The sequence below is a fragment of the Dreissena polymorpha genome, chromosome 6 (genome assembly GCF_020536995.1).
Source record: "Dreissena polymorpha isolate Duluth1 chromosome 6, UMN_Dpol_1.0, whole genome shotgun sequence".
NCBI lineage: Eukaryota > Metazoa > Mollusca > Bivalvia > Myida > Dreissenidae > Dreissena > Dreissena polymorpha.
This window is the reverse complement of record NC_068360.1, coordinates 73,693,058-73,720,067: the sequence shown is the minus strand read 5'-3', so window position 1 is coordinate 73,720,067 and position 27,010 is coordinate 73,693,058. Positions and strand designations below refer to the sequence as shown.

The 27,010-nt window shown below is 38.9% G+C and overlaps 2 protein-coding genes across 2 annotated transcripts in view; one reads left to right on the top strand and one right to left on the bottom strand.

The window, feature by feature from the left end:
* The window catches only part of LOC127836561 (uncharacterized), a 274,313-nt gene that overhangs the window by 8,358 nt on the left and 238,945 nt on the right, over positions 1-27,010 (top strand). The gene's annotated exons all lie outside the window — the stretch shown is intronic.
* Positions 1-27,010, bottom strand: part of LOC127835807 (guanylate cyclase soluble subunit beta-2-like) — a 296,454-nt gene that overhangs the window by 63,462 nt on the left and 205,982 nt on the right. The window lies entirely within an intron of this gene.

Below are 27,010 nucleotides of genomic sequence, written 5' to 3'. Positions count from 1 at the left end.
AGGTGCATATAGTGAATTAATATACGAGGCTTAATTATGTGTCTATGATCGAGCGTTGTCGAGTACTAAATTTTGTTTGTGAAACAGAACATTAAACAAGTATTTTAATTGCAATACTTTAAGATATTTTCAAGTACTATGTTGTTTATGTATTGTTTCTTGTTTTTAAGCTACAAACTAACGTGTGATATTACATTAATTGTCAAAATGAAGAGAGAAAAAGCGTTTGGAACTTCGACTTGAATCATTCATGCGCGTCGCGTTATTTGATGTAGACTGAACGAGTTTCGTATTTCAATTTTAACGATTATTTCGACGCATAATCAATGGATCCAAAACGAGGCTCGGGATGAGCATTTTTCCTAGTGTTCAGTATGGTGTGCATAAACATTGCGGAACTTTGTGTTTATTATTTATATTTAAGTTCATAATTTACGTCTTGATCAACAAAATGAACTAATACATAAAGCATTATGATAAGCGTCATTAGATAACTAGTAAGGTGTCGCTAATACGATACAATGCAAAGTATGCAAGTGTTCTTTGATTAAAACTGTCAGTCGATGTTATCCTTTACAACCGTGTTTAGTAAATAATTACATCACAATCCTTAAAGAGCACATGATCACTTTTTTATGGGAATGTAGATAGTTGTGCCCTTCCTTTAAGATTACGCTTAGCAATCAAGAAAGAAACACATTATATTTATTTAAAGTAATCCATGGGTCACAGACTTGACTATAATAATACAAAACAATTGGTTTCTAGTAAAGCATACTGTAAGTATAGCTTAAAGGTAATACAAATTTCAATTTCAGAACAGGGATATATACTATTACTCTGAATAGAAAATCATGTGATTCAGTGTATGCGCGTTTGAATATTAAATCTAGATCTCTGGTCTGACGAACACAAACGCCATACTATATTTTAAGATGATTCGAAATTGTTTTTGTTGTATGTTTGGGCGCTGGAGCATCAATTTCAATCAAAATCAAACTTGTGTTGTGTTCCGATTTTCTTTATCATTTACTGATCTTTGGTCGATATAAATGGAGAGTTAGTTTCACGCCTTTCAATAGTCTTAGGTAACACACACATGATTCATATCGCTTATGGTTTACAGATCAATATATGCAATCAAGATTTGTTACCATAATTAGTTACGGATTTGTACCAAATTTTAGCAAAATATATGGTAAGGATCAACTACACAGCAACACCGTTATTCCCTATTGGGCCGAAACGAAACAATTATTAGCATAATCTATCATTCTAATGTTTTCCTGTATAACAATAGGTAAGAACACATTATGTAAAGCATTATTTTATAAAGCCATGCAAATAGGTATGTACATAATATTAGTGCAGAAGGTAAAAGTCTTTTTTCATTCGATAATTCAGACATAATGTACTGCACTCTACGCATTAACCGATGTATATTCTCGTAATTCATAAAACATGAAACAGATACACAAAGCAATCGATGATTTCTTTAAAAGACCGTGATTTTAATTACGTATATTCGTCTTTAATTTAGTTTTGCTCCCTGATATACTGATTCGTTCAACCAAAATACAAAAAAGTCATTTTCGTTAACAAACTCTAAGAACAGTAAGGACCTTACTGAGGTGCTTGCTATAACAGAGCTGTCTTAGTCTTGGCAATCTCTTGTGTTTGCCAACAAAGTCGGACATGTCATGTATTACTGAATAACACCAACTAAATGCTTGTTGGTGTCCTTCGGTTATTCATACATTTTGTTGTTGCGTGCTACCATTGTCAAATTTTGTCTAAAGGTCTACTGTAACGCTTAAATCGTTGCGTCCAATTACCGTGTGTCGGCTGCAACATGTCGGCGTCACAGATGTCGCAAGGAAGATATCATACACTATCGCTGTACAGTAGTGTCATTATCGTATTATAATTGCAAATGTATAGATAATTAGGGTGAAACGAAATACATCAATTGTTATGCTGTATCGAAATATCAATAAAAACGTGTTTGTGTTTGACTTGATAAGATGCCCCACAACAATGCGTGCGTCATGTCGTTTCAAGAAATGTTGTATTGCTGCTGTTAACGAGCTTTCCATGGTGTTGGTTTCAAAACGTATGAAGGACTGAATTCATTGCATTTCGCTAAGGATTTAAAATACAGATGTTTGCACATTTAAGAAAAACCATATAAGATGCCCTTTAAAATTTCTTTAAATTAGTCTAGTTTTTCTGTAATTACTCTATTAAATAGAAATGATTATAGTTATGTATTCATATAAATCAAACAAGGACATTTCACACATTCCTAAATCGTTTCAGCTCAATTAACAAATTTTCTTCATGTATACTGTACATAATCTGGAAATTTATGTATTGCCTAAATCCTGTGGCGCGAATAATTGCATTCATTCTCATTCAACAATGGGTCATGAAAAAGGATGTATGGCTTTCAATCCGCAGAAGTTGGGTGTAATTTAGACGATGTTTATACCAAATAAAAGGACAATCATACCACAGATTACTTGTTATAACGAGTCATTTCTCACGAGCTGGTCTGATGTATTTTACCTGGAAATTATTTTACAGCCTAGTTGGCGTTTTACCTGAAGATTATTTTACCACCTAATGGGTGTTTTTAGGATATCTGACTGCTTTAATTGTACTCATATGGGGAATCGAGTTTCGTTGTAAACATATCAATGTCCAATATCATTGGTGCGGATTATGATGTCTTCCGTGGTTATGTTCTTGTAGCGGTGTAAGCTGCTGGTGATCATATTTTTGATGCCCATGATTTCGAGAGAGACAGCAAGACATGATGCTTCTGTTGGTGTTTGTAATACATGTGTCGATGGGATTTCGATACTTGTTATAGTGTTGTGACTATTATAAATATAGTGGTGAAACAGTAACGATTAAGTGGTGATGGTGCTTATATTTGGGGTGGTTAGTTACGGCTATGGATGAGTTGAAGGTGTTGCTTATGTATATATATATAAACCTGCATATTCTGTTGCGCTGCTACAAAGCGGCTCCTTGTTTTTCTCATTAGCTATTCTTTATTCGCTTTTTTAAACTTCGGTTCCATTGCAGTACCCAAAGCGTAGTTACGCCTTCTTTAAACAATCTTTTATTATTTCAAAATCAAAATGGTGCCCATTGAAGATTGACTCTGAAACATGAGCAAAAAATAATTGTTAAATGCAGAAAAAAAAAATATATACACACATGATAAACAGTCGTGCAAGACCCACTAGTTTCAGAGTCTACTAGCATATGAGTGACCAACCTACTTGTTTCAAGGTTCTTAGTACACTGAAGAGTTGGGCAACTTACAAATGGAATTCAAATAATTAATATGCATGAATTATAGGCCTGACCAATCGAAGTTCAAGAATGGCCCCTAAACATCAGATCTAATTACAACTTTTGCCTTATATGGAGCATCCCTGCTCACCTTGGAATGCCATGTCTCCGTTATTTCTAACAACAGCAGTGACACTAGCAGAGGTTGCAGCTCAGGGAAATTTTAGTACAAAAATTATGGTCCTAGCAGACATGGGAAATGAACACAACACGCCAATTTATATGTCCACTTATGGCAGGTGGTTCCTGCAAGTCTAAGTCTCTCACAACGATGTTTATGATGATGATGATGATGATGATGATGATGATGATGACGATGATGCTGATGATGATGATGATGATGATGATGATGATGATGATGATGATGATGATGATGATGATGATGATGATGATGATGATGATGATGATGATAATGATGATGATGATGTTGATGATGATGCTGAAGATGATGATGGTGATGATGATGATGATGATGATGATGATGATGGTGGTGGTGGTGGTAATGAAGATGATGATGATGATGATGATGATGATGATGATGATGATGATGATGATGATGATGATGATGATGATGATGATGATGATGATGATGATGATGATGATGATGATGATGATGATGATGATGATGATGATGATGATGATGATGATGATGATGGTGATGATGATTATGATGATGATGATGATCGTCCGTGTTTATCCCCTGACGTGGAATACGTCATACATGCCTGCGTTCAGACTGGAGATGTACGGATGCTACAGTTATAAGGTCGGTCTTGGGGTTTGTAATAATATTCTAGCGTAAATATCAATCACTTTGCTATGCTACAAACTTATCAGAAAATCCACGAGAATTAACTGCATATGAGCCTCACTCTTGGACAACGGTGCTAAATGCATCATGTGATCACTTCACATGACACTCACTCTTGGACAACGGGGCTAAATGCATGTCACGTGATCACTTCATATGAGCCTCACTCTAGCACAGCGGGGCTAAATGCATATCACGTGATCACTTCATATGACACTCACTTTTGCAAAACGGGGCTAAATGCATGTCACTTGATCACTTCAAATGAGCCTCACTATTGGACAACAGGGCTAAATGCATGTAACGTGATCACTTCATATGAGCCTCACTCTAGCACAACGGGGCTAAATGCATCACGTGATAACTTCATATGACACTCACTCTTGCACAATGGGGCTAAATGCATAACGTGATCACTTCATATGAGCCTCCCTCTTGGAGAACGGGGCTAAATGCATATCACGTGATCACTTCATATGACACTCACTTTTGCACAACGGGGCTAAATGCATGTCACTTGATCACTTCAAATGAGCCTCACTATTGGACAACGGGGCTAAATGCATCACGTGATCACTTCATATGACACTCACTCTAGCACAACGGGGCTAAATGCATCACGTGATCACTTCATATGAGCCTCACTCTTGGACAACGGGGCTAAATGCATCGCGTGATCTTTTCATATGAGCCACTCTCTTGGACAACGGTGCTAAAGAAATGTTACGTAATCACTTCATATGAGCCTCACTCTTGCACAACAGGGCTAAATTCATCACGTGATCACTTCTTATGAGCATCACCCTTGGGCAACGGGGCTAAATGCATTAACGTGATTACTTCATATGAGCCTGACTCCTGGACAACGAGGCTAAATACATGTCACTTGATTACTTTATATTAGTCTCACTCTAGCACAACGGGGCTAAATGCATGTCAAGTGATCACTTCATATGAGCCTCACTTTTGCACAACGGGGCTAAATGCATCACGTGATCACTTCATGTGAGCCTCATTCTTGGACAACGGGGCGAAATGCATCACGTGATCACTTCATATGAGCCTAACTCTTGGACAACGGGACTAAATGCATCACGTGATCACTTCATATGAGCCTTACTCTAGCACAACGGGGCTAAATGCATCACGTGATCACTTCATATGACACTCACTCTTGGACAACGGGGCTAAATGCATGTCACGTGATCACTTCATATGAGCCTCACTCTAGCACAACGGGGCTAAATGCATCACGTGATCACTTCATATGACACTCACACTTGCACAACGGGGCTAAATGCATCACGTGATCACTTCATATGACACTCACTCTAGCACAACGGGCTAAATGCATCACGTGATCACTTTATATGAGCCTCACTCTTGGACAACGGGGCTAAATACATCACGTGAACAATTAATATGACACTCACTCTTGGACAACGGGGCTAAATGCATGTCACGTGATCACTTCATATGACAATCACTCTTGGACAACGGGGATAAATGCATGTCACGTGATCACTTCATATGACACTATCTCTAGCACAACGGGGCTAAATGCATCACGTGATCACTTCATGTGAGCCTCACTCTTGCACAACAGGGCTAAATGCATCACGTTATCACTTCTTATGAGCCTCACTCTTGGACAACGGTACTAAATGCATCACGTGATCATTTCATATGAGCCTCACTCTTGGACAACGGGGCTAAATGCATCACGTGATCACTTCATATGAGCCTCACTCATGCACAGCGGGGCTAAATGCATCACGTGATCACTTCATATGACACTCACTCTTGGACAACGGGGCTAAATGCATGTCACGTGATCACTTCATAAAACAATTACTCTTGGACAACGGGACTAAATGCATCACGTGATCACTTCATATGAGCCTCACTCTTGGACAACGGGGCTAAATGCATGTCACGTGATCACTTCATATGAGCTTCACTCTCGCACAACGGGGCTAAATGCATGTCACGTGATCACTTCATATGAGCCTCACTCTTGCACAACGGGGCTAAATGCATCACGTGATCACTTCATATGACACTCACTCTTGTACAACGGGGCTAAATGCATCACGTTATCACTTTATATGACACTCACTCTTGTTCAACGGGGCTAAATGCATCACGTGATCACTTCATATGAGCCTCACTCTTGGACAACAGGACTAAATGCATGTCACGTGATCACTTCATATGAGCCTCACTCTTGGACAAAGGGACTAAATTCATCACGTGATCACTTCATATGAGACTCTTGGACAACGGGACTAAATGCATCACGTGATCACTTCATATGAGCCTCACTATTGGACAACAGGGCTAAATGCATCACGTGATCATTTCATATGAGCCTCACTCTTGGACAACGGGACTAAATGCATCACGTGATCACTTCATTTGAGCCTCACTCTTGGACAACGGGACTAAATGCATCACGTGATCACTTCATGTGACACTCACGCTTGCTCAACGGGGCTAAATGCATCACGTGATCATTTCATATGAGCCTCACTCTTGGACAACGGGGCTAAATGCATCACGTGATCATTTCATATGAGCCTCACTCTTGGACAACGGGACTAAATGCATCACGTGATTACTTCATATGAGCCTCACTCTTGGACAACGGGACTAAATGCATCACGTGATCACTTCATATGAGCCTCACTCTTGGACAACGGGGCTAAATGCATCACGTGATCATTTCATATGAGCCTCACTCTTGGACAACGGGACTAAATGCATCACGTGATCACTTCATTTGAGCCTCATTCTTGCACAACGGGACTAAATGCATCACGTGATCACTTCATATGAGCCTCACTCTTGGACAACGGGACTAAATGCATCACGTGATCACTTCATATGACACTTACTCTTGGATAACGGGGCTAAATGCATTACGTGATCACTTCATATGAGCCTCACTCTTGGACAACGGGACTAAATGCATCACGTGATCACTTCATATGACTCTTACTCTTGGTCAACGGGGCTAAATGCATTAGGTTATCACTTCATATGAGCCTCACTCTTGCACAACGGGGCTAAATGCATGTCACGTGATCACTTCATATGAGCCTCACTTTTGCACAACGGGACTAAATGCATGTCACGTGATCACTTCATATGAGCCTCACTCTTGCACAACGGGGCTAAATGCATGTCGTGTGATCACTTCATATGAGCTTCACTCTAGCACAGCGGGGCTAAATGCATCACGTGATCACTTCATATGAGCCTCACTCTTGGACAACGGGACTAAATGTTTGTCACGTGATCACTTTATATGACACTATTTCTTGGACAACGGGGCTAAATGCATGTCACGTTATCACTTCATATGACACTAACTCTTGGACAACGGGGTTAAATGCATGTCATTGATCACTTCATATGAGCCTCACTCTTGCACAACGGGGCTAAATGCATGTCACGTGATCACTTCATATGAGCTTCACTCTAGCACAACGGGGATAAATGCATGTCACGTGATCACTTCATATGAGCCTCACTCTAGCACAACGGGGCTAAATGCATCACGTGATCACTTCATATGACACTCACTCTTGTACAACGGGGCTAAATGCATCACGTGATCACTTCAAATGTGCCTCACTCTTGGACAACGGGACTAAATGCATATCACGTAATCACTTCATATGAAACTCACTCTTGTTCAACGGGGCTAAATGCATCACGTGATCACTTCATATGAGCCTCACTCTTGGACAACGGGACTAAATGCATGTCACGTGATCACTTCATATGAGCCTCACTCTTGGACAACGAGACTAAATGCATCACGTGATCACTTCATATGAGCCTCACTCTTGGACAACGGGGCTAAATGCATGTCACGTGATCACTTCATATGAGCCTCACTCTTGGACAACGGGACTAAATGCATGTCACGTGATCACTTCATATGAGCCTCACTCTTGGACAACGAGACTAAATGCATCACGTGATCACTTCATATGAGCCTCACTCTTGGACAACGGGGCTAAATGCATGTCACGTGATCACTTCATATGAGCCTCACTCTTGGACAACGGGGCTAAATGCATCACGGGATCACTTCATATGAGCCTCACTCTTGGAGAACGGGACTAAATGCATCACGTGATCACTTCATATGACAATCACTCTTGGACAACGGGGCTAATTGCATCACGTGATCACTTCATATGAGCCTCACTCTTGGACAACGGGGCTAAATGCATCACGTGATCACTTCATATGAGCCTCACTCTTGGACAACGGGGCTAAATGCATGTCACGTGATCACTTCATATGAGCCTCAGTCTTGGACAACGAGGCTTAATGCATCACGTGATCACTTCATATGAGCCTCAATCATGCACAACGGGGTTAATTGCATCACGTGATCACTTCATATGACATTCACTTTAGCACAACGGGGCTAAATGCATCACGTGATCACTTCATATGAGCCTCACCATTGGACAACGGGACTAAATGCATCACGTGATCACTTCATAGGAGCCTCACTCTTGGACAACGGGGCTAAATGCATCACGTGATCACTTCATATGAGCCTTACTCTTGGACAACGGGGCTAAATGCATCATGTGATCACTTCAAATGACACTCACTCTTGGACAACGGGGCTAAATGCATCACGTGATCACTTCATATGACACTCACTCTTGGACAACGGGGCTTAATGCATCACGTGATCGCTTCCTATGACCTCACTCTTGGACAACGGTGGTAAATGCATGTCACGTGATCACCTCATATGACACTCACTCTTGGACAACGGGGCTAAATGCATCACGTGATTACTTCATATGACACTCACTCTTGGACAACGAGGCTAAATGCATCACGTGATCACTTCATATGACACTCACTCTTGGACAACGAGGCTAAATGCATCACGTGATCACTTCATATGACACTCACTCTTGGACAACGGGGCTAAATGCATGTGCGTAAATAATGCTAATCAAGGACATTAATTTCCGTCCTAACTGGGTTTTCGATAAGACGAGACTTAATCGAAAGGTAAAATTATATAGAAGCGAAAAGTGTCGTCCTTGATCTGGGCGGACTGTAGATGCTAATGTGGGACGACACGCTCATGCATTAAGCCCTGTTTTTCGAGAGCGAAGCTATATATACCGATATTATACGTGCTTATGTTTCTGAAAATATAGTACACGATACAATTCTACGTATATGGTATTCTTCCTACAAAAACAAAGTACCTACGATTTCGCATAGTAAAATGTAGTTCTTAGCCGAGTGATATTTGTAAACAACATGTAATCATTATTTCAATAGTGTCGTTTTTATCGGAAAATAATCCAGTCTGTGTGTTTGTATGTGCCTCTTTAGCAACTCGGTGTAACCTCAATTGATTTCAGTATTTCCCACCAAAAATAAATATCGTTTTTTTATAAGCCGGTTATAAACGACAATTTTTTCTTAAATTAATCTTTGCATGCGCATCTGTTTCTGTTTGAATTTACCATAACTCGGAAACGTGTTCAATGGATACCTTTTATACGCTCCAAAGTTGATAAAGGTGTGCGACTGTGTCACAAAGTTTAACTTAACTGGCGGTAGTAATTTATACATTTAAATATGTATTACAGGTAATAAACAAAATGAAGACTTTTAAAATATATAAGTATTTTTCTTTTTCAGAAATAAAGAAGCACCATCTAAATGACAAGCAAGATTCTAAATAACATGTGGTATTGCCGAGATAAAACTTTATTGTCATTCTGTAGATTCTATTCGTAGTGGACCTAATACACACTTTACAAAAAAGCATCTACTACATTGTTTTTGTTCGTATGAGCCTTATGCAAATGGAACAATTATTTGACTGTATGTCCGGTAATAAAGGAATAATGTAAGTCTGAGAAGAAAGGAATTTACTAACTCGATTTTCTCCAAAGGCATCTTTTGCGTGCAAATAAATTATTATTGTTCCTAAATCGTTATAAATTTATTATTTTACTGACTTCAATGAATTTAAATTTGTTTAAAGAAGCAATTTCGTAGTTATTAAATGTTGGGGAGCGGAGCTTTAATACTGATATGAAAACAAGACACAACAAAAATATCAATTCAAATATCAAATAAAAGAAAACCATCAAACCAATTTAACAAATTGAGTCTTAATGATCGAGCCATTGTATGACATCTTTACATCTAAATTGTGTTCACAATAGGACAGATTAGCTGCATTCCTATTCCCTAGTAACATAAACCGTGAATGCAAGTTAAACTAGAAATGGCGCGGCAGAGGCCGACGCGTATCCCCACGCCGCATGTTGTTAGTAAAATGAGTGCAAATCTCTGACCAGCCCCACCCCAAACCCACATAACTTTGACCCAGCGGTCAGATCAAAATTCCAAATAATGCACTGTCGCACATATGCTCATAGCTACCATGTGTGTACGTTTGAAGGTTCTAGTGCTAATAGTGTAGGAGAAGATAGTGGCCAGGACGGACGGACAGACGGCGGAGATAGCCACATAATCTCAACGCTTTTCAAAAAGCGTTGGGATAATAATTCATGAACACTTTCAACACACACGTATAAGCCCTTGGACCGTGCGGCTTTGTCCATTTACGATCGGACCGGAAGTTACTTCGTCTGCAGCGACCCGGATCCGCTCTCACCGGACACCGGTCTGCTACTGACTGAAATGGAAACAAAATAAGCATGAACACACGTGGAATTACATTAATGTTGATAAATCACTGATTTGTTAAATATATGACGGTAATAACCGGTAATTATTGTTTTTCAAGAACACAATAAACAAGGAACAGTTTCTGAGTGCAACATCATGAGAAAATACACAGTAGTTCTGATTTCAACAAACGATCGGTCAAGAATCTTTTACTTTAAATGTCCTATCGAATTGCAGGCTTTTACTTAATCAGAGTGTTTGTCAATTCTGGGAGTGTGCTAACGCATCCGTTCAAAGCTAACGTAGTGACGACAAGGTAGGTATATAATGAGATATACACAACTGACGCTAACTTTTGATCAAATCAGTTTGCTTCCTAACAATCACTCATTTAGAGCACCAGCTTCGGAACTTAAAGATCTATCACAATTTCCCAATACCGGGAGTAAAAAGTCTTAACAGGAAATGACGTATATAAATTCCTGAGGAAGTGCTCTCTGCGATCGGATACACTCGGTTGTTGCGGGCGTATGCCAGCCCCGCCATCCGCCCTTCGTTTATATGCATCACTACCGGGTTGTTGTGTGAACGCCCGAGCAAGTCGTCCTCCGACAGAATATCGTTCTTCAACAAGAAATACATCTCCAACATTCCATTGCCTCTCAACTCAATTTGACCTCGCTTTTCGAATGAGAATCCTTTATTCACAAGAATACTTGAAAAAAGAAGTTGAAAATTGGTGTACAAAAACTAATTGCTGATCCATTAAGCTACCCATTGGAACTAAGATTGGAACTCAGATTTTAAAATTTCCACAAAACTTTTTGTTTAAAAACTTTAATAATAAAAAGATTTTACGCGTTTCAAGCAAAAACACGTTAAAATTATTAACCGCACAATGAAAAAGGGAGCTTCATGTATGGGCGTTAATAGTCTGCTCATAGCAGTCCGCACGGGCTAATACCTCAGTCACAAATAGACACCGATCACCGTCCGATCAGCGGCCGACGAATGTTTCCGCTCATCGGGCTGGCGACCGACCGATGATCGCACGGAAATCGGGCCAATTTGTAGCATCGGGCGGCGTCTGGATTAGTTTTAAGTCTTACTTTAAATTTTACCCGACGTCGGGCCCGGGAAGGAATCGAGTTGAGATCGAAACAAGATCGGACGATTAACGCACGTGTATCGCCCGGCGATAGCCCGACATCGGATTCATTGAACGTGTATCGGCAAAAGTAAAGATATTTCCCAGAGGCATATACATCGGCCGGTGACCTTTAGATTGCCGTAGGGCCTCCGCACGATACCCGACGGACGCCGGACGATGCTCGTTATGATGCACGTACAATAATTCCGATGTCGGGCGCAAGCCGGGCGATAACCGTTCGTTGATCGTCCGATCTTATTTCGATCTCAACTCGATTCCTTCCCGGGCCCGATGCCGGGTAAAACAAACTGTGATATAAACAATTAATCCGGACGCCACCCGATTCTAAAAAATGACCGGATGTGCGTGCGATCATCGGCCAACGCCAGGCTGATAAGCGGAAATAAACGTCGGTCGCTGATCGGACGGTGATCGGTGTCTATTTGTGACTGAGGTTTTAAACTTTGTCACACATTGTACGGCGGACGGCTCCAACGTGTCCAGTCTTCCCGATGCCTGGAGATCGGACACTTCGGCCGGCGACCGGGTTATTTGTGACTGAGGCATAATCAGTGACGACACTTTCCGCTTTTATAGATTTTTCATTTTAAAGGAAGTCGCTTCAAAAAGAAAATCCAGTATAGAATTTGAGTGCCGTTCCTGATTAACCTGTGCGGAATGCAGAGGCCAATCTGAGACGACACGTTCCGCTTAGTACCTGTGCGGAATGCAGAGGCCAATCTGAGACGACACTTTCCGCTTAGTACCTGTGCGGAATGCATAGGCCAATCTGAGACGACACTTTCCGCTTAGTACCTGTGCGGAATGCATAGGCCAATCTGAGACGACACTTTCCGCTGAGTACCTGTGCGGAATGCATAGGCTAATCTGAGACGACACTTTCCGCTTAGTACCTGTGCGGAGTGCAGAGGCCAATCTGAGACGACACTTTCCGCGTAGTACCTGTGCGGAATGCAGAGGCTAATCTGAGACGACACTTTCCGCTTAGTACCTGTGCGGAATGCATAGGCCAATCTGAGACGACACTTTCCGCTTAGTACCTGTGCGGAATGCATAGGCCAATCTGAGACGACACTTTTCGCTTAGTACCTGTGCGGAATGCAGAGGCTAATCTGGGACGACACTTTCCGCTTAGTACCTGTGCGGAATGCATAGGCCAATCTGAGACGACACTTTCCGCGTAGTTCCTGTGCGGAATGCATAGGTCAATCTGAGACGACACTTTCCGCTTAGTACCTGTGCGGAATGCATAGGCCAATCTGAGACGACACTTTCCGCGTAGTACCTGTGCGGAATGCATAGGCCAATCTGAGACGACACTTTCCGCTTAGTACCTGTGCGGAATGCAGAGGCCAATCTGAGACGACACTTTCCGCTTAGTACCTGTGCGGAATGCAGAGGCTAATCTGAGACGACACTTTCCGCTTAGTACCTGTGCGGAATGCATAGGCCAATCTGAGACGACACTTTCCGCTTAGTACCTGTGCGGAATGCATAGGCCAATCTGAGACGACACTTTCCGCGTAGTACCTGTGCGGAATGCATAGGCCAATCTGAGACGACACTTTCCGCGTAGTACCTGTGCGGAATGCATAGGCCAATCTGAGACGACACTTTCCGCTTAGTACCTGTGCGGAATGCAGAGGCTAATCTGGGACGACACTTTCCGCTTAGTACCTGTGCGGAATGCATAGGCCAATCTGAGACGACACTTTCCGCTTAGTACCTGTGCGGAATGCATAGGCCAATCTGAGACGACACTTTCCGCTTAGTACCTATGCGGAATGCAGAGGCTAATCTGGGACGACACTTTCCGCTTAGTACCTGTGCGGAATGCATAGGCCAATCTGAGACGACACTTTCCGCTTAGTACCTGTGCGGAATGCATAGGCCAATCAGAGACGACACTTTCCGCTTAGTACCTGTGCGGAATGCATAGGCCAATCTGAGACGACACTTTCCGCTTAGTACCTGTGCGGAATGAATAGGCCAATCTGAGACGACACTTTCCGCTTAGTACCTGTGCGGAATGCATAGGCCAATCTGAGACGACACTTTCCGCCTAGTACCTGTGCGGAATGCATAGGCCAATCTGAGACGACACTTTCCGCGTAGTACCTGTGCGGAATGCATAGGCCAATCTGAGACGACACTTTCCGCTTAGTACCTGTGCGGAATGCATAGGCCAATCTGAGACGACACTTTCCGCTTAGTACCTGTGCGGAATGCATAGGCCAATCTGAGACGACACTTTCCGCGTAGTACCTGTGCGGAATGCATAGGCCAATCTGAGACGACACTTTCCGCTTAGTACCTGTGCGGAATGCAAAGGCTAATCTGGGACGACACTGTAATACTTGCATTAAGCCAGGTTGTCCCCGAGTGGGGCTCATCTAAATAAAAACAACAATAGGTTACAACTCACTGATATGTCGTGGAGCTGATGTGAATTTTCCCGGGTTTCCCGTGACTCTCCAGTTTAGAGGCGAGAACACACGGCTTTCCCATGGCGAAAAAACGCGGGACTTTCTGACCAAGCATACCGGTAACCATAGAACCAGTGTGGATACCGAAACGAAGCTGGATTTCGGAAATGAATAATGTAAATTTTTATTTCATAATCGCATTCTATAATACGTGTTATACTATTGGCAATTAAAGGCTTATAGAGAAAAAAATAAATGACGTCATCATACTCGTTTCGTAGTTGCTACCATGAGGATCATATACAGCTATTCTAAATAACAGAATATCAAACAAAACATTACCTGGATAGATTCGCCATCCAGCGTGGCGTTTGAACAGAAAGAATCGGACACAATATAAAAAATGACGTCTTCATCATTGGTACGAAATTATCACTATGTGGCCATTCTATTTACCTATTTTAAATAATGAAATATCACATACACTACTAGGATATATTCGCAATCAAGAGTTGACGTCAGGTCCCTTCCCGTAATGCACATGCACAGTTCTGTGTTTGCGACGGTCATCATAACTAGTTATTGTAATTAACGAAATATCAAACAAAACAATTCCTGGATAAATTCGCCATATGCGGCAACGTCAGTCAATGGCCGTAATGCGCATGCCAAACGCTGTGTTTGAGACAGCCATTATAGATAGCAATTCTAAATAATAAATAACCAAACACAACATTACCTGGATAGATTCGCCATCTAGAGGCGAGGTTAGGTCCCGAGCGGTTATACGCATGCCCAGTGCTGTGTTGGCGACCCTCTCCGCATGCTGCTACCTCTTCTCGCTAACGCCGACGCCGGCAACCGCCAGATAGGCGTCCCCGACCGACTCGTCCTGAAATATGAGTAAGATTGCGTTCGTTCGAGAGTCCGTCACCTCAATGTTTGAGCTTTGCTCTGTTAAAACGGGGCTTATGCATGTGCGTAAAGTGTCGTACCAGATTAGCCTGTTATGTCCACACACGCTAAATAGGGGACGACACTGTCCGATTTAATAGTATTTTTAGCTTTAAGAAAGTCTCTTTCTAGCGAAAATCAAGTTTAGGCGGTGAGTGGTGTCCCTGATTAGACTGTGCAGACTGCATAGGCTGATCGGGAACACTTTTCGCAAATGCATTAAGCCCTGTTTTCACAGAACGTTTTAATCGGCTAAACTGCAAACAAAATACATGTAAGTATGAATTCAGTATGAAAGAATGTACGCATTAACCTCACATTTTAACGACGTCTATGCCATTTTCTGCTAGAATGTCATCCAGGATAAGTGATTTCGATGTTGTCTGGCGATTTGTCATGAAATATTTATCAAAATTGTTTCTGCTGACTTTGTAAGCAACCAAGAACGATGTACATATACAGGTCAACTTCGTATGTTGCCCAGTAAAGGCGTAAGTATCATGGATAAAATTGAAAGACTGTTAAATATGTAAAACATCGACAGAAACAATCACAACTATAGAGCGACGATAGAATTTATCAATAAATTTTCTTCAACATAATAGAGATATTTCGACCTTTATTAAATTATGAATCTTCGTGATATTGTCAAATGTCGTCTGCAGCGTGTTCAGGAGACTGTTGACGTCACTGGGGGCGCACCTAGCTACCATAGGGAGGAAATGAACAACGTCACAGAACAGCGCTGTCGTCTGCTGGTAGATTCTAAAAATAAAATAATAAGACTTATTATTGTGTACCCAAAATATAATAATGATATATATTCCAAACAATGAAATACACGTTCAATTTAAACTATTGCAATATAAATGGACCAATTTCAATTATATATACTCGTTAATAAAGTATTACATTCCTAAAATGTAAATATCAATTAATTGAATAGAATTGCGAATGTTTATTATATTGTTATATTGTTACACATTTTAAATAGAGAATAATAGGTTAGTGTTGATTATAGATCAGGTTTATCATGCGAGGCTTAGAAAACAAAAAGCACGAGCCTTGGCGAGTGCTTTTTCGTTTTCGTACCGAGCATGATAAACCTGATCTATAATCAACACTTACCTATTATTCTATTTATTCCACTTTTAGTTCAGTAAACTTGTTTTTTGTTTTTGATAAAATTAGTTTTCATGAGTGTTTGTCGTACTTTGATAATGACTGTAGTTTAACCAAGGTCAGTGTATTACTCCGCGTTCCAAAAATAACCGCTGATCTAATAATCATTTATTTAAATCAGAATATCGGTCTGTAACAAAGAGTCAAGCGTAATCAATTACAATTTTAATCATTATATTGAATTGCAAATCTTGAAGTTTTATAATATCGATATGACATTAAGTTGTTATATACAGAAACTACATTTGTTTACAACGTAGCCTAACACCACACACAATTCACTTTCGATATCAAACTATCAACTCGATCACGAGGTGCACACTATTTGCTTCTTTGTTATAATATGTGGTTATTTCGTGACGAAATAACAGAGATAACTTGGATTTAAGCTAATTATGTACATTAACATTTTGAATGTTGAAAGTGGCACCAAAGAATTGTGAGGCAAAGTTGTTCGAAATAGAGAAAGACATTTGCTGGTGAAGTGAATGGGTAGGGCGAACATCAAGAACCACAGTCCGACGGTAGACAGTGGTTGTCTAGGCTGCATTTCGGCCATAGTTTCAGTGCATCAAGGTGAACAAAAGGAAGCTGTTGGACTGTTAATGGACTGAGCAAGAATGTTTGAAAACTTTTGCTGCTGTTCAACAGATATGTTGGAATAATTGTTTATGGATTGAATATGTTCGTGCCCTGTTATGGCCATGGTTTCAGTGGGTGGAATGTTTGCATTTCGAAGTTTTGGACCAGGAATTTGCGAACTGTGTGGTTCGTTATTCTCTTGTGCTCGGGAAAGACGGCTTCTTTTGCCATGGCCTTCAGCATCTGACCTAGCTAGTTGACACCCAATTATTGACGCAAGAACCACTGGGATGCAGTGTCATTTGTGAGTATTGCCAGGTATTTCTTGATCCAGACGATTGTTTTTTATGGTCAAAGGAGAGCAACTCGAACTGACTTCTTCAAAGGGGAGCAACAACAACAGAACATACTTGCAACATAGTGTTAAATTTACCTAATACTAGAGGTTTAATGAAAATGAATGACAACAAACACGTTTGTTTACTACTTTCCTTTGTTTTAAGGTCATTTAGATTGACAAACATTTGAGATTGTTTTATTATTGATGCACTTGGCAAATAAAGGTGACGAGGTGCATGGGAAAAAGAAGTCCCGGTTCGGCAGTTGATGTCGTCATTTTTTGCAGTTGATTATAGCATTGCCGTTGATTATAAATAAAATTTAATAAATACGGCTTTTATCAACCAAATTCGCTGTAAAAGTGGGATAATAAGGATTTTTATATGACAAGTAACACCTTTGTTATCCATTTTAAAGGTGTGTGTTGAAAGCATCTGCAAGATAAGTTTATCTAATAAACACTTGTAACACTTTTGTCCTAGTAAACTGACTAAACTCAATTCGAACAATCATACATGTAGGGTTCGAACAGTCAAACGATGGGATGCTCTATACATGTAGGGCTCGAACTATCATACGATGATGCTCTTGGCGGTCAGGCTGGTGTTGAACCGGCCACGAACTGCTGTTGACTGGCGTTAAGATACAAAAATGCTTCTAGAAAAAACAAAAATGCCACTAGAAAAAACAATTTGACAGGTTGATGGAGAGTTTTGTTACTTGCCTAGTCATCACATTTTTCTAGAACATGACCGTTTATATATGCATTTATATAAGCATTAGTATAAAAGCGGGGTATTTTTAACAAATTGCGAGCCACTTTGATAGCGAACTTGCACAGTAAACATCCCAATTTAACGGCTTCACGGGATTGTGCAGGACAGACGGACATATACTTTCTGGACGGATTATATTTGTGTTGGAGTATCTCGTTTATTTCTTGTCTTCTAGTTTGTTTCAATTATTTAATAAGAATAATATACATTTACAAACATTTAACCAAGAATAAAAAGTTAATATATTCTACAAAAAGACGTGTTACCTTATTTTGCAAACTGATGAGTAGTTAACGAGCCTGGGACATTTAAGTCAAAACAAAAAAAATTACACAACGCGACTTTAACGATCCTTTGGTCACTAATTTATTCACATAAGGGTAGAAGTGCCACACACTCTTAAAACATGTACTCATAAATGCAGGTTATTAAAGAATCGGTTAATGATCCACGACAAGATAAGACCAGACAAGATAAACATCGTGTGTACCTCCATTTGGCACCATGTCTCGATTCAACAGATCGACGGCGTCTCTGTGAAGGAAGGCCCGATAGAGGGCCTCGCAACGCCGGCGCTCATTGTCAAGCTCTCGCTGCAACCGGAATATCCGGTCCCGGAGCGCCGAATCCTCCCCTAGACTCCCGCGCCGCGACTAAGCGGACGCACGGCGGGTGGGGATTTCCGAGCCGGTCAGACTGGCGCGCACGTTGTTTTCGATATACTTCCTGTGTAACGACATTGCGACTACATTATACGTTGAAAAGAGCGTATCGATTACTTATTATGGTTTATCATGTATATTCGTGGGAAGGAATTTCGTGGTTTTTTATGAGACTACTTTGTGGACACTTGAACTGAGAAATTACTACAGGCTTGCGTTTTCGTTTTTGTTTTGAAACCGTTTATTTTATTTGTCTAAGTTGTTTTAGCACAACTTCAAATTTTGCTCTCTAAAAACGGTTCTCAATACGCTTCCCCTGACAGATGGCGATTTAAACAAAATGCTTCAAACTGTCTAAAACATGTAACATACAAAAGTGAAAAAATACATTATTATACTTATGTTTTACAACTCCTTCATAACGATAAAACCATACCTGATTCGTATGGATTATAGTGACTCAAATGCTTAATGACGGACAAACGAGTAATATAAAAATTTGCTTTATTTATAAACTATTACTATTTTAAACGAGAAAGTATACTGTGTGTGACGATATGACTTAATAATTACTATTATACAAAATGTTCATGACACTTATTAATGCTATATCATATATCAAATCAGTGATTATTTTAATATATATTCTTTAACAGACATTAGACGGCTACACTTTTCCATGTCTAATTAGTGACTCGTAAGCCATTTGCATGGCTGTGTAGTAGTGTTTGATTTGAAATTGTATATAATAACTATTATATATATGTATGTACTATGTTTATTTTTAATAAAATATGAAACTACAAACTACTACATTCTTAGACATTCCTTGTGTTCTGCGTTACATAGATGCAATTCCAAAAAAAGTATCTGTACATTTGTCAACGGTCACGCATTTAAATAAAACTTGATTATAATCACTTAACATTAACAATATAATAAAATATAAATTTTCAAAATATATATTTTCATAATATTGTAATAAACAGTAGATTTTTTAAAATAAATATTTATTCTAGTTTCAGTCATAAATCACAAAAACGTTTTTATTTTTAAATCACAGCCCGCACTACAGAAGTTAAATGACGTCATCAATGGGACAATACATCTTAAATATCGATATAGTAATTGCACTCTCAAGTGTTGCACAGAAAGTCAAGACAAATGATAACTGTATGCTAATCCTCAACTATTTAAACAAACGATTAAACACGCTCATATCAATATTGACACCATCATCAAAATGTCAATTTCAATACACATCTCCAAAATGGCGTCTCCAAACTATTCGGTACAGTGTGTTCTTCGATTAAATTTGTCGCTGCAGTCCATTCCTGATCTCCAATTCAAGACGTTTATACTTAAAGCGGGTGTACTATTTCCCTTCGTAGTTTAAACAACTGTTTTCTCTATACGATGTTTAAAATAAGCGATTATTCGTGTCATCTTTTCGAACGCCGTTGCTACATATATGTAAACGTGTAAAAGCCGGATCAGCGAAATCAGCGGGGATCCGTACATTTTAAATATAATAAATGGATTGTTTTGTAGATTTTTGGGGTAATGTGGTATGATAAATAGAAAAACAGGTTACTGTCCCATCGTTTTGTAATATATCAGGCTCGGCAAGCCTCGCCGTTATATTATTCTAAGCCTTGCCTGATAAATTACAAAACGATGGGACAGTAACCTCTTATTCTCTATATCTCTGAGCAGGAACATCTGGCCTGAGTTGGAAAATAAAAATTGAGCCGCGCACAGGAAAACAGGGCTAAATGCATGTTTCTAAAACGTCGACCAAAATAAGCTTGTGAAAACTGCATAGGCTCATCATGAACGACGCGAGTCGTCATAAATGGACTTAAATTTAAACCTTTTTTTAAACGAACGATTCCGTAAAAGCGGAAATGGTCTCCCGTACTGCATAGGCTATTCTGGGCCGATACTTTACGAACATAAAGCTTCGTTTACCCATAGCGCGACTCACATAAAAGTAATGGAATACGCTTCACTTATTGAATAATAGGAAACTTGGTTATACGTTGCAAAAATACACGTAAATAATAGGAAAAATATAATTAAGAGCATTCAATTAAAAATAATTGAATGGTGCACTACTTGAACGGGAGGTAGAGCGAACAAAAGTCGTAGTATTATTTAACTGTTAAATACAGTGTAAAATAATTGACGAAAATCGTGTTGTCAATTGATTTTATATTTCCATTTTAATTTCGGTGCAATAGTGTAAAGCTTAATATATTTTATGATTTCCATGTAGGAAAATCCATGGATGTCACTGTGGAATATCGATACCATTAATCGTAAAAAGCATAAGCCTCTTTACATCCCCTTTTAATTGCAATGAAAGTCGGTCAACCCATTCTTGCTTCATATTTTCCAATCTCAACTCCAGCACAAACGGACAGCAGATGAAACGCTCAATATTGGTGTAGGAAAGGTGAAAGCAGTTGGTATAACGGAAAGTACACGCGATTTTCTTTGTATTTTGATTTTGAATGGTTAAATATAAAATGCGCATAAAACTTACCGTAAAAACGTTTGTATGTCTGTTTTCTTAACCACAAGTAAGGTTTCTAGTTTTTAGCCGTTATCACATATAGTTATGTAGAAGGAAGATCTTCAAATATCAAAACAATCCGAAAAGACAAGCAATGTAAGGACATTTCTATTATTTTGTCACGTGCGCCATCGTTATATTACTCGAAATATTGAATTTAATTCATGGGAGCCTCGTTCTGGAAAAACATACAACACATGTGTCTTAAGTGTGGTCCAAGATAAGCGTGTGTAGTCCGCACAGATTAATCAGGAACGAAACTTTCCGCTTAAACTGGATTTAATCTAAGAAAAGACTTCGTTGAAACGAACAAATCTATACACACGGAAAGTGTCAGCCCTGAATAGCCTTAACAGATAACAAAGGCTAATCTGGGATGACAATTTAAACAAATGCATTAAGCCCAGTTTTTCCAGAAAGATGCTCATACAACATTGTTTCCAACCTTAATCTGCTTGGCGATCATGCAGAATGTCACGTGTTCACGTGTTCTGTTGTCATCTGCGACCTCGATGGTCTTAATGCAGAAGGGGTCCATCTGTTGCTGCATTGTGTAGAGCTTCTCTGCCGCTTCAACAACCATGCCTTTAAAAAAATTCACCAATGTGACTTTAAACGGATCAATCGTCGGTATTTATACTGTTTGACATTTAAACATAATTATATTTTGTAGCCACGCTCAGGAGAACAGGGTTTAATCAATACGGGTATCATAAGCCAGCGCAGTCCGTTGTATTGTATTTTTCGTTTAAAGGAAGTGTCTTCTAAACAAAAATTTAGTTCCGGCTGATAAAGTCATCCCTGATAAGCGTGTGCAAAAGGCAAAGGCTAATTTAGGGAGACAATTTACGCACATGCATTAAGCCACGTGTTCTTTCCCAGAAAACGTTTCACGTGTTAAACTGTTACTTAATTTATCGAAACAATGATTATATGGATTTTATTAAAACGTATTAATATTAAGTGGAAATAATGTCTACGTAACCCTATAAAATATATAATGTTTCATCTAAAGCGGATTACTCAAAACAATTGTATTGGAGAAATAAGCTGGTCTTTGTAGAACTTCGATATAGTAGGTTGCAAAATAATTTCAAATTATTAAAAGGTAAGGCCATAGTTAAATGCTATCTATTTCGCTCGACTGCATAGAAAGCCTGCGAATTATTTAAAACGCTATCGAGTCAGTTTCCTGTGACTAGAACCAGTACATGTTGTCTATGGGGGAAATCTAAAGAACGCGCTCACAGTGGGGATCGAACCCGTGACATACCGATCGCTAGGCGGACACCATATCCATTACACCACTGCAATCTCGCATTGTATTGATGCTGATATAATAAGGAGACAATAAAAATACAGTTGTAGTTGGTTTATTTTTTAAGTTTAGCCCTCCTTAATTAAGCCAAGCTGTGTTACATAAAAAGTTACATAAGCAGAATTATTTCACAATGTACGCGCATAAGTACCTTTCACCACAGAATGCAGACCCGAACGCTTTGAGTAAAAAATGCAGGATCATTCTGTCGGTCAAAGAATCTTCATCGCTCCGGAAAGATGGCGCAACAGCATCCGGGAAATCCATCTATTGGAACGCGTGCAAGGAATCCAGATTTTGAAGGAATTCTAGAGAATTCAAGATTTCGCAGCATTTCGTCATACCCGCGTTTCTGTAAGTAGGTCAAGTAATATTCCCCCAGCATCTCCAAAAGGGGTTCGCAGGGAAGACCTGGTGTGCAAAAAGGAAATACTGTTTGATTGAGCAACACTTTCCTCTGTGCTGGGTAAGGACACTATAAAACATGCTTAACGCTTAAACAGGCATTTTCTTTCCATTTCATTTAACATAAGACCATTATTGTAAGTGTCATATTCCCTACATAATATTTACAACTTTAGTTTTCGCTGTTCTTGCATACCTTCAAAGCGTAGACACAGGCACATAAATGCAGAGTCAACAAGACACTGATAATTGCAAATAACTCACCAAGAACATCGACAGCAAGAGAGATAATCGTGTCTGTGAGTTCTTCATTGTAGACAAAGGTATTATCTAACTTCGAATCACAACTTGATTGTTCTCTAAAATAACAAATTACAAAAACACCATGAGCAGGTGCAAGATTTTAAGTTAAATAAAGAAACACTATCACCATAAACCATCGGCGGAACAGATGTGACATGTGCATTTTTTGTATTTATGTTGTTATCACGATTGTGAAACTCGTTTTATCGGTTTGATAATTAGTGTGATCAACTTAGTAAGGCATTAATAAACACGCGCTTTACAACGTGCATTATGGTGGTCTAATTGTGTCGCAACCACGACTTCTACGAGAAGCTACTTCGTCCCAAAATTGTTACAGTTGCTATCAATTAAAAAATTGTTCCCGCGGGTTCGATAAACAGTAGCTGGAACGATGTCGCCGTGGTTACCACTTTAAATAAAAAGGGGACATAATTATATACCCATACACAACGACAACGACATCAATTAAAAAATCGTTACAAAACTTCTTGCACAATTTTCTCCCATGCTGGCTCTCCGCCTTTTGCTTCTCAATAATGAAATCCCGCAGAATGATGTAGAAATGGCCGTTCTGAAAACCAACACAAAAAGGGGTACAAGTTGTAACATGTAAGGAAACTTATTCTAGAGTACTTGTGTATTTAGCGCAGACAACGCGCGGAAAATAGGCATCAAATGCGCAAAATTTCATTTAAAATTATTTATAAAAATATTCTTATTTTGTCAAATTTCATTAAATGCTATTATGAAATATAATTGATTAACTGAATTATATATACAGATTGTCATTTGAACTGTTTCAATAAAACGACAGTAAATAACAATACGTGTGTACATTGTCTATATCTTACCTTTTCGATATATATTTCCAAATTTGAATCCCCTCGTTTGAGAGTCTGTTTATATTGTTGCCAAAACAGCAACAGCCGCCCTTGGGTTTAAATGCTGCAAAAACACTTTTTATAGCATTTTTGTGCTGTTAATAGCCGGATAAGGGTCTTCAATTTTAATATACGGGCTCGTCATTTAAAAGTATAAAACAGCATTGCAGACAATAAATACATCAAAGTAAAGATTATACTGAAGTAAACAATATCGGAACATCTACAGATCGCAACCAATTGTGCATTTTATGAGTTTGTGTTGTAAGTGATTTACATATGTGTATATTAGTTTACGCTTTCACATATACATTTTAAGCGATTTTGTATTTAGTGTTGTTAATCGTTAAAAACAAAAGGCACGGATCTCTAAATTACCAAATATAAAACTTATTAAATAATAAAAGCTTCAACATGCCATCCACTTGTATTGATCAATCAACAACGATAAAACGATGACAATTTTTTTTGACACAATCATAGATTGGCCCATGCACAGGCTAAATGTCGTTTCCCATTGTGCAGGTGCAGTTTACAGCTATACCGTGATTACTTTAAGTTTTCGGACAAATATATATTTTCAGACTCTAATTTTTTGGGCGCCAGGTAGGGCCCCTTATACTAAAGGGTCATACTTATCGGACAGTAGCATTTTATAAAATTCTTAATGCAGCCTCAGGCGCGGAGGTATCTTATTAACTACGAAATACACACACATACAGTAGATGTTTCACATTAAAAGCTCAATGTGGTTATTCAGTTGAAATAATCGTTGACAAAAAAGTTTCATGCCCACAAATAATACTGGACAATTATTTGTATTCGTTGGCATGAAACTTCGTGGAGTTTCTAAAAAAGACACTTCCTGAAGAAGTGAATTCGTAGAAATCCACATTTTGGTAAAAACAAAAAAAATCAAATATGTTCGGTCGTTTTCCGACGTGGGTGTGGAGAGGTAGCAATAGTCTAATGGTCACACTGTACTTTTAACCTTCAAGTTGTGTTTTGTAGTCACACTTGATCAGTCTTTTTGTGACTTGCAGTCACAGTAGTTCAAATAAGGTTAAAACCAAAAAGAAGAGTCCGTAAGGGTGATAGGTGACCGGTAGCTGCGGAATCCGACAGCCAGATTGCAGAAATATCATTTCCCGTATCCTTTCAGTTAATGAAAAAACAGTGTCTTTATGATCCCAAAAATTTGCTCATAATATCATTTCAATTATTGTCTTAACCCTAGTTATATCAATTTATTACATAATATTTTACTTTTACTGTGTTTTTAATATTGTAGCTGACAGTGTTTTATTACTTAAGTGTCTTGAAGCATTTTTATTTATATCACAAAATTTTAGATTATTAACCCTTTAATGAATGCTTCATAATAGTATCAATCACTCTTATGTTTTATCAATTTTATGTGCATATACATGTTTTGTACAACGCCATTGAATATAATAATATAAATAGGCGTTTCATCAAATTAGCAAGTTTCAAGTTTCAATTAATAGAAGGTGGGCGCTGTTAATCACATATCATTAACTATACTTGTTAAGAGGTGGTACTAACCAACCAATTGTATTAGGTGTCAATTAATACGCCCATTGTTATGAATTGATAGTAAACGGACTAGCTCGACTGAATGACCAGAGCAGTTGCGAATATTATTGTTGATGGTAAATGCATCAAATTATTTTGTTAGTTTTCGATAAAGCATTTAGCGCTTGCATCAGTCATATATGATCTGATCTCATAGCCATTAGTAAATGTATTGTTCTCTTTTATCAGAATACTATTAACTCCTCCTCATAATTATCATCATCTTCATATCAGCAACATCAATAAACCCTCGTTACACTTAACACTTTATTTCCTTATAAATACTAACACAAGCACAACATTAGGATTGGATGTTTGTATTTTACGGGCGGACGGACATGCGGGCGGGCAGAATCAATCGTATTTCTTATAACAAAAGCTTCCTCGACAAATTAAATAACATTTGAAATTACTATTTTTATATATTAAATAATGTTATGCTGTTTCGCTACATCTGATTCAACTGGGAAACTTAACATGTATACAGTTATCTGAATTCTACAAATGTTTTGTTTAGTATTAGCCTAACTGGTTCGTGGTTTAAACATGTTAATTTAAACATATATTTATTTTAAATATGTTTATACTGAGCACATAAACCGCCATAGCTTGCCTGAAGTTTATTTATTGGTCGTCTAATGTCATGACGTTTCATGCAATTAAATTGTGACGTAATCGGTCGACTATCCAATCTGATGAGATGATTAGTTGATGTCAAATTTCCAGACGCATTTGGTCATGCAGCTTGAATTGTTATGACGTCACATAAATGATCACGTAAGACGTTAACGTGTATGTCGTGTTGACTAAAACAACTGTTTTCTATCAATAAATAAAGTCTCATGTAAGCTGCGTCCTAGCTTCCGAATGAATGTAGCCACATAACAATGCAAAAAACTACAAACTACTGCACACATTTTAATACTCTACAGACGGGATGCGGTCATCCAAAAAA